Source organism: Agelaius phoeniceus, chromosome 5, assembly GCF_051311805.1.
Source record: "Agelaius phoeniceus isolate bAgePho1 chromosome 5, bAgePho1.hap1, whole genome shotgun sequence".
Lineage (NCBI taxonomy): Eukaryota > Metazoa > Chordata > Aves > Passeriformes > Icteridae > Agelaius > Agelaius phoeniceus.
The window spans coordinates 27,973,339-27,986,610 of record NC_135269.1 but is presented as its reverse complement, the minus strand read 5'-3'; the positions used below and the strand labels follow the sequence as shown (position 1 = coordinate 27,986,610).

Here is a 13,272-nt window from a genome sequence, read left to right as displayed (position 1 = left end):
GAGAGCCCTCAGGATGCAAGTGGCAACCGCTGCCAAGTGAATAATTTCGAAACGGAAATTCTCCTGTGAGCACTCTCTGTAAGAGACTGACTGAGTTTTGCTGCCAAGTGAAACAGGCCAGTCCCATATTTATGACATTTTTGTAACTCCTTTCCTTTCCAAACACATACTAGCAAAATAGTGGCCATGATTTCAGATAAGAGAATGTGAGGGCGGGGAAATGAAAGATGTTTTCTCCTGCCATTTTGACACAGATTGCGAACATTTCATTGTATGAGCTCAATTTGAGTAAGCTGAATTGCATTCATGAGATATGATTCTCTTTTTTCCCCCCCTATTTTTAATGTAACGTTTATATAAAACAGTAACCTCGCGTATCATCTATCAAACTGTGTGAATCAGTAATTTTACTGACTGTAGAGTAGAGCGCTTCAGAATTCCACCAGAGGGAGCCAGTGCGATTGAAAACTTGAAAAGCTAAAGTCCAAAAAAAAAAAAAAAAGAAAAAAAAATCAAACCCAAAAAAAACATAGGGAAAGATCATTATGCTGCAAAATTGCAGACTGAAAAGAGATAAAGACTGATCTTCAGAAGCACCGTGTTTGTGCCTTTTGAAGCAAAATTCTTCACATGCAAAATAACACATAATGGAGATAACAACATAAATTAAAATGATATTTTAACAACCACGCTTATATTTTTTCCCCCAGGAAGTGCATTATTTTGCATTACACTACACTTTAACAAAACCTTATTTTGATCATTTATTATCACCTTGACAATGTCTCCCTCCATATTTTGCCCCACACCAACTCCTCATCCTTTTTCTCCTCTCTTAAAACGGGCATCACCAAACCAGTGGTTGCAGATCACCATCTCCCCCACAGCAGCTGGGACAGAGCTGTAAAATGTCCTGTGACTCTACCTAGCAATGTATCTGATTTCTTTTCTTTGATTTTATTAGAATTAAGAGTATTCTTGTGATCATAAACACTTTTTCTTTGATTTTACTAGAATTAAGAGTATTCCGGTGATCGTCAGGCAACGTATTGCAAATACACAGTAGAGTTAAGATCTGATTTCAGGTAGCTGTGCTCTAAGCACATAGTTTGTCTGGGGAAAGATTGAACACAAAGTAGAAAGCATGACAAATGACAGTTTGGAATCTTCTGCATGGTATATAACTTAATGGAGCTTATATAAAGAGTGTCATTTCTGTTAGCAATCTTGCTTGAGTTCAGCTAGAGAAGAGCTTCAGAATGTGATGAATGTTTTGGGAAAAATAAAAAAAGAAAAATATTAAAACCCCCAAAGGTGCTAATAACAGTCAGCAAAAAGCAAAGTTGACAACTTATTTTAACAACCAAACTAGGTCAAAGCTGCCAGCACTCTAGCAATTTGTTGTAGTGCAGGCTTCACTGTGCATTCCTGCATGAAAGTGTGATTTCCAAGTTAAATTCATTGCACATAGACTCATTTATAGTTTTGTAAAACCAACACATATAAAAGTCTCCCCATGCTCTTCACAGTATAACTAATGTCTTTGCACGTGCCTTTATCTCATGACATCTTTGTTGTGCCACCTAACCTCAATCTATGATGCTTCTTCCTGTATTACTTTCTGTGGGTTTGCCTATTCCATATTTTTCCTGTCTCTACACTTAATTTAGCTTTATTATTATCCATGATGACATTCATGATTCCTTTTTTTTTATTTGAATGACAGTTGTTTACTTCTAGAATGGATATGATGTGAGAGTCAGTCCTGATTGTTATATTGTAACTGTATATCAGAGTATTTTATCTTTTCCACATTTGCCCCTAGAATTTTCCTTCATAGGCATTATGTGACAGGTCTATTTGGAGGCTAATCACTGACAATTTCAAGGTTCTAAGAAATACCATATTTCAAAGCTAGTCAGACCAAAAGTGAAATTTTTGAGTCTACTGCAGTCTTTCATCACAGCTAGAAAGTTATGATTGTACTTGTAGTCATTTGGTAGACATACTGTGATGTCCAGACCTACATGACAATGGAATACTTAGATTAGTACACAATCTCTTTCGATTTTGGAGTGTCCTGGTATGTGTCTAAAGATTTTGCTGCATAAACCCACTTTTGAGATTACTCTGAAACAATATATCTCATAAACAAAGAGAGGTTTATTCTGCACACAAACTTAAATCTTCTTTGTTTTAATTACCAAGTCTTATCCTTCTATTTCTAAGCAGGACCTCTCTCAGCTTTTGCAATTGTAAAGTTGAAATTATTCATTAAAACCAGCCAGCATCTACTTTTCCCAGCTTTCATATGCCAATGTTTATGGTATTTCTTTAATACATTTGTCTGGCAATCCCTTCTGAGCACAAGTGATGATAATGCAGATCCCCTCCGAGAAGGAATTTATTCTTATTGGAAGCATCCACTGGATGTAAACCATGCTATAGAAATAAAAATGGCCAGATCCAACTGTTGAGCTTTTTACCTAAACAGAAAATGCAAGTCAGCATGGGCATTTCTTGTCTATTTAATTTCAAAATTCTTAGGACATAAATATTCAAGTCCTGAGATTTCTCCAACAAGTTTTTAAAAGGCTCCATTTATTAGGCAGGTCACATGACTCAACACGGAGGGGAAGCTGCCCAGCTGTGTGACTGCTTTTAGTACTGAAAAACCTATGCTAGGGGAAATAGTGCCTTAATTAAATAATAAATAATTAAGTAATAGGGGAAAGCCCCTTACATCCCTCCTCCCACTAATCTCCCAGGCACTGATGTACAGTGTCACAGTCCTCTTTACCCAGAATTTTTTCAGCTCTTCAGCTGTTAATTTCACAAGGGATGCCTGATCACACCTTCCCTTAAGAGATGTAAATGGATTTTTCTGATAACTTCTTAAACTTCATTTTAGCTAAATCAAAATACATTAGCACAGAAGGAGATCATTGAGCCATACAGACCTCACTACAAACCCATTCCACTGGACAGAAATTGTATAAGGCCAAAACTATACAGAAAGAAGTCCTTTGAGTTAAGATGCCATTTGATAACTCATATGTTCTTACTGAAAAGCTCATTAAATCCGTGTGCTGTGAACATCACAGAGTGAGGGTACAGACAAAAATTAAAAGGAAAATAAAACACAAAGAGCAGATGGAGTGTTGGATATGTGTGAATGGGCAGAAAGAAGAGCATACAAAATAGCTGTGAAGATTAATCAGAATCAAACATCATCAAGTTGCAGCAGCTGTTCGGGATCGTGGCATCCTAAAGACCACACCCAGTAAAGGTCTTCCTTCCTCCTCTAGGATTTGTGGGTTTTCATTGATTTGGAAGAATTAATTTCTGCAGCTACAGGAGGCTCCATCACTGATCAGTGCTGCACCTCAACATGCCAATAACAAGGTATGTTACTTGCCAAGGCAAATGGGTATCAGCACGTGACTCAGGTGGATGACATCGAATTGAGGGAAGCAGGTGATTCCCTCAAGGCTGGGGATGTCCTTAGCAGGACTCTGAAAGGCTGGGGACATGGGCCAGTGTGAATTTCTTCCAATTCAATTAAGGCAAACGTAAAGTCCTGCACCTTGGATGTAATAACCCAAGCAGCCAGGAGCTGACTGACTGGGTAAACTGCAGCTTTACAGAAAAGTCCCAGTGCACAACAAGGGCAGCCTTGAGTGAGTGATTGCTCTTACAGCAACGAAAATTAGTGATAGGCTGGGAAATATCAGTAACAGCCTAGCTGGATCAAGGGAAGTGATCACTGCCCCCATCCCCTCCTGGCACTTGTGGCTGCCTATGGACAGCTGTGCACAGCTCAGGGCAGGGTGAAACAAGAAAGATCCCAACAAACTACAATGAGTCCAGTGAAGGGTCACCAAATGAACAGAGAGCTGGAGCATGTGACAAACAGGGAGACACTGAGAAAGGTTGTTTGTTCAGCCTGAAGGAGGTTACAGGATTATCTGACTTATGTCTTCAGCTACCTGTTGGGAGGGAATAAAGAAGATGGAGCCAGACACTTCTTGGAGGTGCAGGGCAAAATGATCAAGTTGCAACATGGCAAATTCCAAGGAGGGGGGTGTGGCATTCACATTTTCTGGAAAAATCCCTTCACCCACGATTTTTCTCCTGGGAAGCTGAGAAGCCTCAGAGAAAAAAGAAAACAATGGTTATCTGATTTGCTTCTCCTGTCTTTTGCTCCTTTGGAATGTGTTTGGAGATTGTTTACCAACAGGTGATTGTTTTATTGGTTTCTGCTGTGGGTTGTTTTCACCCATTGGCCAGTTGGGGCCAGGCTGTGTCAGAACTCTGGAGAGAGTCACAAGTTTTCATGATTATCTTTTTAGCCTTCTCTAAGTATCCTTTCTGTATTCTTTAGTATAGTATAGTTTAGTATAGCATTCTTTAATGTATTATAGTATCATAAATAATAAATTAGCCTTGACTCCATGAGAACATGGACTCAGAGTCATCATTCCTTCCTGCCATGGGGCACCCTGCAAATACAATAGGGGGGTATGTGGAAATTCTTACCAGTGAGGGTGGACAACCTGTTGTGGCCAAGAGGTCATGGAATTTCCCATCCACAATGAGATTCAAAACTCATCTGGACATTTTGCAAGATGAGCTTCAGCTAAGCAAGCTGATGGGGAGGTAACAAGCATCCAGCCACAATGATGTGCTAGATGGCAGCCCTGCCCCTGCCTGTGGCTGTAATGGGCCTCTCACAGGTGACTTTCACCAGCCATGTTTTAGCAGCCTCCAGGGACAAGCTAAACACAGAGCTGATGCAATGATGAGGAAACCGTGCAACAAGATTGTTAGAACTGGACACATGAAATAACTGCATGTAGATCCTGAGGAGAAGATGGAGCCTCCACAGATCCTGGAGCATTGATCATAGCTTCCAGTACCTGTTCTGCTTTGCATTTGCATGCCTCTGTGACAAATCAACAAGGAATGTATTTGCTCTGTAACTGCAAATCATTGTAGCCTCATAATAGTCCATCCACCTCAAAACAGCCCTTTAGCTGCACTGACTCACACCCCCATGTCTCTTCTTGCTTCCCTCCTGAAATATATTTTATGAGTTATCTTCTTCTTTGGGGTACATAAAGATGTCTGAAGCTCAGCTCCCTGACCACAAGGGTTAATGAACAGAAGGAAGTGAGAAATTGCAGGCAAAAAGATCTAAACCATATGTGTGTGATCCTATAAAATGCAAACAGGCAACGTTTGATCCACCAGAAAGTCTCTCAGCTTCAAGCAAACAATTAACATCTTTTGAATAAAATTTGAACATGCACAGCAAGTGCAGACCAGCCTGGAAACACTGGTTTTGATCCTGCTCTGGGAGGTTTAAAGCCTATCACCAGATCATAGCCCTACAATATGTCTCATTACAATATATCTGAAGTCTTGAAATTGTTATGAGACTGTGGTTGTTATTTTTCACTTTCCAGGACAAAATTTAAATCTGTTGCATCCACTGAGAAACACATTGAAACATTTAAATTAGTTTAAATTCCCAGAAATGCATTATTTACAGGTCACTTATATTTAGAAGTCTTCATAAAGGAAGCTGTTTGCTCTTTAGCTATGATTATCTGAAAAAGCTAAGCTGGGGTTCATTTATGCTAATACTAGCAGTAGTGGGCCATCAAAAGAGAACACTACTTGTTCCAATCGCTTGTTTATTATGTGGTGTTAATTCTTCATCTCAGAAGTCAGCAAAGTAAATATAGTTCCTTGTCTAATGTCACTGTCATACAAAATTACAACCATGTTTCTGCTGACCGGGTCAGCATCAAGCCAGATGGTCAGCCCATGTCCTTCTGCCTTTTACTCTCAAATCTCAAAGTAGCTGGTTTCCATTTCCCTCGTTCCTTTTTTAGGTAGGTAAGGAGCAGGTGCTCCGGTTCCTTCACCTCAAGGACTGCTGACTCCAGCACTTCTCAGGTTCCCGTAAAAAGAAACTCTGCGTGAACGAGATGCAGAACTACAAACGCAAAGACACCCGAGCTGCCGGCGCTGCTCCGCTCCCCCCGCCTCCAGCCGGGCACTTCCCGCCCGCGGCAATTTCCAGCGATCCGTGCCCGCAGCTCCGCGTGCGGCTGCGCGGCGGGGCCGCAGCGGGGCGGGTGTGTGCGGAGCTGTCCCTGTCCCCGTGAGCTGTACCTGTCCCGCTCCCCCCCAGCCCCACCCGCGCCCCGGGCCGAGCGGGAGCCGCCCCGGTGGGGGGGAGGCGTAAACCCCAACTCCTCGTTAGTATAGCGGTGAGTATCCCCGCCTGTCACGCGGGAGACCGGGGTTCGATTCCCCGACGGGGAGAGCTGCGCTCGCGCGATTCTTTTTACTGCCCCGCCCCGCGCGAGACATTTTTATGACGCGGGCAGCAAAAGGCGCCGCCCGCCGGCAGAAAAAATACACTGTGCGGCCTCCCCGTCGGGGAATCGAACCCCGGTCTCCCGCGTGACAGGCGGGGATACTCACCACTATACTAACGAGGAACTGCCTTACATGGAGCGGCTGCAGAACTGGTTTTAGCAGTAAGTCCGCACAACCACGTCCCTGCTGGTGGATTATCAATGCTGTGCTGTGGGCGGAGGGACAGCAGGGGCGACCTCCGGCAGCGGGAGCATGGACCCACGAGCCTGCGTAGGGGGGGCAACGGCGCGGGAGGCGAGCTCGGCACCACCAGAGAGCGGGGGCGGAAGGCCCTTGCTGCTGCGGACCACTAGTGGGGGTGTGGGTGGGGAGAGGTGGCGTGCTTGCGCGGGAAGGCGGTAACGGAGCAGTGCCGAAGCAGAGGGGCCGGCGCAGGGGTGCGGCGGCGGACGGGCAGGGTCTGGGGCCGCGTCGGCCCAACCCGCCCCTGCCCTGCCCCTCCGGCAAAGGGGCTGCACTGCCGGCGGCCCTGGCGGCCGAGTTGTAAGGCTCTGATTGCCATCGCTCAGCAAGACCTCGTGGCGCAACGGTAGCGCGTCTGACTCCAGATCAGAAGGCTGCGTGTTCGAATCACGTCGGGGTCATTCGGTTTTTTCCGTTTTTTGTCGGCTTTTACCGCCTTCCTCGTGCCTGAAACCGAGGAACGTTATTGTTGGTTGGTGTTTTTTAATGTTTTCCCCTACAGCTTAAGGTCTCCTCTTTTGCTTGAGGCTGAGAGGGCAGCGCGACACAGAGGATAAAACGAGGGTCAAGGCAAGATCCCATTGGATAAAATTGTAATTGTTTTGTTTATGGCCTTTGTGTGTATTGGACTGTTGGATTACACGCTTAAACACAAAAGAACGTGTCAAAGGTTTACTTTATTAAGGCAGCCGACTCTGTGGAAATGATGAGAAAACTTCAGAAAGTTGCATTAAAAGAGTAACTTTCAATTTTAAAGGGGACAGAGGCCCCAAAAATGGAGACACCATGTTTTCAGCACAGAAATTCACATAACAAGAAGTAAAAGTAAAGGCAGAAGCAGCAAATGGTCTGATGGAGCCAAGAGTTCAGAGAGATCTTGAGAACCCCACAGAAGAGTGAAACCCTGACAGGGAGAGAGAGGGGACCAGGGTGCCGGTGGGGGGAACTCTCGAGGGTGATGGGGGTAGGCTGCAGAACAGAAGAGCTTTCTCAGAGTAGCTATTTCCACATGCTGAGATTGACAGGTACCCATGGCAGAAAGGCACAGAGGGGACTTAGCTTTGACTTAGACATGAGATAGCAAGTCTTACTTTAGTGATTTAGATGGATTGGAAAGTTTGACACTTGATGAAATTTAAATGGGAGGAAAACAATTGTTTGTCAAGGGCCTCAATTGAGAGAGAATGCCAAAGATACAATTCTCATTTTGTAAGACTGATTACTAGTGTTGTAAACCACAGAAGAAAATGAATACAGAAGTCTTGGAAATCATACTCAGCAGACTCAACAAATTATGTGGGGTTATTAAACCAAATACATTGGCTTTTACAGGCTATTGTTTGTTCTATATACCCTTAAAACCTTTTAAATACAGAAATTCTGGATCTTCCTTAAGTGATCTGTTGCAGTACTTTGCTCTTCTTACAATTACAAAATTAGCATATGTAGTTTAACCCTGATGTCTCTTTTACCTTGACTTAAATCCAGCCCTCATGTCATTGCACTGGAGAACAGTTTCTCACTTCCTTTTTATAGGTACTTCTTACATATTTGAAATTTGTTATGCCACTCTATAGACGTTCCAGCATAACAGACTATGTTTCTGGACCTCTGATTATTTTATCGCTTGCCTCTGGAGCCTTTCCAAACCAGCTGCATTTTTAAGCGCTCAGAACTGGTCACAATATTTCAGCTGACTCAGATTTTACCAGGTCTGAATGGACAAGGAAGATTGCCTCACATGTTGTGCTGACAGGAATTCCACTTAATGTGGTTAGTCCTTTTCTTCTTTAATGCACAATCTGTTAGATGGATGCATTTTGTATGAGATGCATCATCTGTTAGATGTTTCCCTGGTCCAACACAGTACCTTATCTCTCAGCCTCACCACCCACCAGAGAGCTGGATGTAAGAAGTGGCAGCAATCTGTTTGCATTCCTGTACTTCTGCCAAAGCAGGTGCCCTGCTCTAAACATTCCAGATTGTTGCCAGACAATATCTCTGGCTTGCAGTAAGGGTAATATCTGCTTATAGGAGTCAAAGTTTTCAGAGTGTGGTTTGCACTAGTATACCTGACATGTGCAGGTTGTCACAAAACAGTCCATCTCGCTCTGCCCTGCCCATCCCTGCCTGTGCATTTCCCTCCTTACACTTGGATCACATCTTGCAATGCCATTGCAGCAGCTGCCAGCTCAGCATGAGAATCTGGTGGCACAACTCCTAGATCCAACACAGGAAAAGCACCAGGAGCACATGGCCTGGGACAGGATAGAGCAGGATCATCCCCTTTGGCAGCAACCACAAACACTAGTGGTTCAGTTCAAGATTTTGTCAGCTGTGTTTTGGGAGGAGAGGTCACTATCCCTACATCAAAATCATTTAGTGATGTTTCAAAACTAAATGAAAGAACTAAATGTGCCTTAGCTACCTACAAACTCTCCCACTCAATTTCCTATTGGTGAAGTGGAAATAATAGTTCCCTTTGACCTTACAGATGTTTTGTCAGGTTGACTCCATTAATTCTGAGGCATCCAAGGATGCCAGGGGGTATTTGTCTCTCACCAGCATTTCAATAGCCCATGTGCTTCTGTGCTTTTTGTCTCTTCCTGACTTTAAAATACTGCATTTTGTAACCTGACTGTTCTCTTAACACGGTTATTTTTTCATATGGAAATGTTACTAGCTAAATATAGACAAAAACTAAAATCCACTTAAGCCTCAAAAAACAGTGGAGCTGAAGTAATAGCCTATATATGGTAAATATAACTATTGTATGTGTTTGACGGAAATAAATATCCTAATAATTCTGGTTTGGAAATTATTCAGTGTAGAAAATCATCCTGAAAACTGTCCATTTCATTAAGTATGCCAGCATACTTAAACAGGAGCTGACACTTCTGTTTTTAATCCTTGTTGGTATAGGCCTTTGATTATCATAGGATCAGCAGTAAGAGGTTTTAATGCAGTTGTACAAATTTCTTTCCTTGCCTGGGCACAGCCATACAGTGCTGGGCATCCCTTTATTCACGTGTGTGTTCACTGTTTCAGGTGACACTGGCAGAGCAGCGTTCCCAGTGGCTGCCAGCTCTGGAACTGCTCTAGAAGCAAGATGCTCCATTATACTAAGGCATGCTTTCTTTCTTATCACTTTTCCCTTTCTACTTCAAAACCAGACAATTCTAATGAGAAAACTAGAGTTATTAAAAAGCCACCTAATTTTTCTAAATTAATCAAGATTGTGAAAAAGAAATAATTGATTCTAGAAAGTATAGTTATTCTATGCTATAATGATTAGACAACTGCTTATTTTATTTCTAGTAAAGCTTTCCAGTTTCTATTGCATTTCTCAAAGGGAATATCATTTTTATAGTGAAACCTGCCAAGACTGAATTAATACTTCATACAGCTTTTTTACATTTCCTTGTCAGCTCAGTCTAAGACAAGAGCATGTCTGTAACTCTTGCTTTAATGCCTTTGCTATGAATTTATAGTCGTTATGTTATCTGTTGTGAGACAAATGTTACAAATGAATGCAAATTATTCATCTATACTTCATTATAGGCCATTTTCCAGACCCTCCACTTAATCTAGGTTACTTTTTTGAAAGCACATTTATAGAAAAATCATTTTTTCAGCATACTGCAACATAAACCATTTGTCTTATTTTTATGGTTGGCATTAGAGGTTAGAAATCACAAACTTAGGGAAACTCAAGCCAGAAATCTGAGACAGTTTAAAAGGCATTCAGTGTTTTCATGTCAAAGATGAATGTATGCTTGAAAAATCTCTTTCTCATGCTCAGGAAAACTAAGAAATTCCAGACATTTGGGAGGGTCCTACAAAGGAAGGATTTTTGGCTTCTCCTTTCAGCATATTTCAAATTTTTAGGCAAGCTTAAAGCACTTTTTTTTAACCACCGGAAATGGCCGTATTCTCACAACATTTTCACATTTTTTCCTAAACTTTGCTTTTGTCAGCATTTATACTGACAAGTAGGAAACTGTAACTACCTGTTTCTCAGGTAGAGGCAGGTATTCTGGTCTTCAAAAACCAGAACTTGCAGTTAGGGGTAAACATTCAAGTACTGGAAAGCTTCACAGAAGGCATGGTAAAACAACAGTTCCATGCTCCAACCTTTACACAGCAAATTATTGAATAGGCATAGGGACCAGAGACTTCATATTTGTGGGTTTTCCCCCCACACTGTAACAACATTAGAAAGATTTTTTGAGCTCATTCATAATGAACTGGTTCCCTTCATCCCTTTGACTGCTGCCTTGTGCTACAAAACGTGACTTCCTTTTTCCTTCAAACAGAACAAACAATAAAGGTGCAGGTGTACTAAGGTCTAATTGTGGTGACACCTGCAGGTTCCAGTGTCAATTATCATGTGTTTGCACATTTAGGTGCTTTCTTATGCTACTTTCCCTGTCTTTGCCTTGCCTGGAAGATGCCTGTTGGTCCCAAAATGCGACAGTAACAAGTGTAGAACCAATAAAGGACAGTTTTATGCCAAGGACTGTTAGGGACTTGGCTTCCTAGAGAAGTCTATTGCTGCAAAGAAGAGTGACACTGAAGTATTGTATCATGCTTCTTTAGGTTTGGCTGCTTTGGAAGCAACTAGAGGTAACCAATAAAAGAGTTCCATGTCAGTGCAAGGCAGTTACATCAGGGTAACAACATAATAAAAAAAGTAATTCACAATAAATACACTTTTTCTTTATAGTTGGGGAAAATAACTTTCAAAACTTTAATGGACTGTAAAGACAAACTTTAAGCAATATTAATCAGAGCCACAACTTCAGTGGCTCTACAACAACAGTACTGGAGTTTGAACAAATAGCCAAAACATATGATGTGTTTCTGCTATCTTTATGCTTCTGTGCCAGTTTCATCTGACAGCTAAAGCAGAAAAACACAGAGCCAAGATAAGACAAGTCAGCCCATCCATTTGTTTTGACCAAAGCTGAACTGTGAGTGTAACTATAGGGATTTACTACTTCATACCATATTCCTGTAGGGGTTTTTTATGCTACATTTAATGCATTAAAACCAGGCCTACCATCAGTGTAGACTTCAAGCTCAGCAGCTGTGCTTCTTTCCACTCCTGAACTGTTACTCACAAGAAAAGCCAGCACCAGCTGTATTGCAGAATCTGAACAGTACAGTGAGTGGAGAATTGTGCCTGCACTAAGAAGTACTGCCAAAAAACAAACTTCAGGGCTATCCTACCATTATTTTCTGTGGGGATGTTAGGTGGTGACTGCACCAAATTTTTAGATTGTATTTTCACTATTAAGTTTGGTTAAAATTTACCAGACCCAGTTCCCCCTTATGCTGCTTTAAAACATTTTAGCCTTGATATAAATTAAAGTTATTATTTTCTACATTAGTATGATAGCTGAAGAACATCTCTAAAGTATGCTGTGCAACTAGTTCCATATCTGGAAAAGAAGCAAATTCTTAAAGGTAGAGGAAAGACTATTTCCCAAGCCACCTAAAAGCTTTTCAAGGTGAAAAATACTATCTATGCTTTAAATTAGTACTATCAATTTTGAATAGGAATTAAATTTCCTTTAAGCATTTCCAAAACACCTTTCATATAATACCCATGTTCCTGGTAAAATTTTGGGTAAGATATACTGAAAAATAGACAGAACCATCTAATTTCTTCTATTCAAGCCTAAAAGTAAGTGATAGCAGTGAATACACATTAATACATTACTTTTTACTGTGTACGTGTGTGGTGTCAATGTTCAGCCTCATTGCCAAACAAACGGAACAGGTAAAGTGTGTGCACCAAGAACCGAGCACTTTCAGATCCAAATTATAATGAACTTCAGATGACTGCCACCTCACAGAGCTACTAGCACAACTAGGCAAATTTAATGCCCCAAGCTAAGCTTCTCCCTCCTCTTCATTACTTTGTTACACCACATCAATCCTTCGGTGGGAAGCGTCAAGCTTCCTGTGGGTGGGTCCTTGATCTGTCTCGAAATTACCTACTACAAAAAATAATCCTCATTGCCTTCGTCTAGCTGATATTGAGGCTATGGTAAGGTAAATAGGAACAACAGGCACCAGGACAGCTTCATGATAGAGCACACAACAGTAGTGGAAATCCCCAACAGCAATTTATAACTCTTTCTGGAATACAAAGAGGAGAAGGTGCAAACACCAATAATCCCGTTTCAGATCCATGACTGATGGGAGAACTAAAATAGCCTCATTTAAATTCTTATCTCGGGTATACCGCAAGGCAGTTATCAAAAGCATAGGCTATGTAGTCGAATCTAAACACTGAACCCTTGCCATCAGAAAACAGAAGCAGCGCGCGTTTCCAGCCAGCAGCGTGTAAACACAGAAGGATTTAGCCCGCTTGTTTAAAGATTGTAAAACTGCAGTCTTGAGCTCAGTCGAACTTTCTCAGCAGGGACACACTCGTGACATTTTAGAAGTCGGCTTTACAAATAAATAAATAAAACAACTACCCGCCTTTCAAACTCTGCGGCACTATAGATGCGAGTTCGGGGGTTTTTTTGCGTTTAAGTCACCGCACCGGCGGCAGTCACACTAAGAGATTAGCTACCAATTTCCCAGCTGGATTCCTTCTGGAGCCCACCAGCCAAAGGGCTG

General features: G+C 41.9%; 3 non-coding genes across 3 annotated transcripts; 2 read left to right on the top strand and 1 right to left on the bottom strand.

The window, feature by feature from the left end:
- The first annotated feature begins 6,264 nt into the window (after nucleotides 1–6,264).
- On the top strand, nucleotides 6,265–6,336 carry TRNAD-GUC (transfer RNA aspartic acid (anticodon GUC)). Its single transcript has one exon. It is a non-coding gene; the product is annotated as a tRNA-Asp (tRNA).
- A 107-nt stretch (nucleotides 6,337–6,443) lies between these two features.
- TRNAD-GUC (transfer RNA aspartic acid (anticodon GUC)) lies at nucleotides 6,444–6,515 on the bottom strand. The gene has a single exon. It is a non-coding gene; the product is annotated as a tRNA-Asp (tRNA).
- Nucleotides 6,516–6,965: 450 nt separating this feature from the next.
- On the top strand, nucleotides 6,966–7,037 carry TRNAW-CCA (transfer RNA tryptophan (anticodon CCA)). The gene has a single exon. It is a non-coding gene; the product is annotated as a tRNA-Trp (tRNA).
- Nucleotides 7,038–13,272: the final 6,235 nt, after the last annotated feature.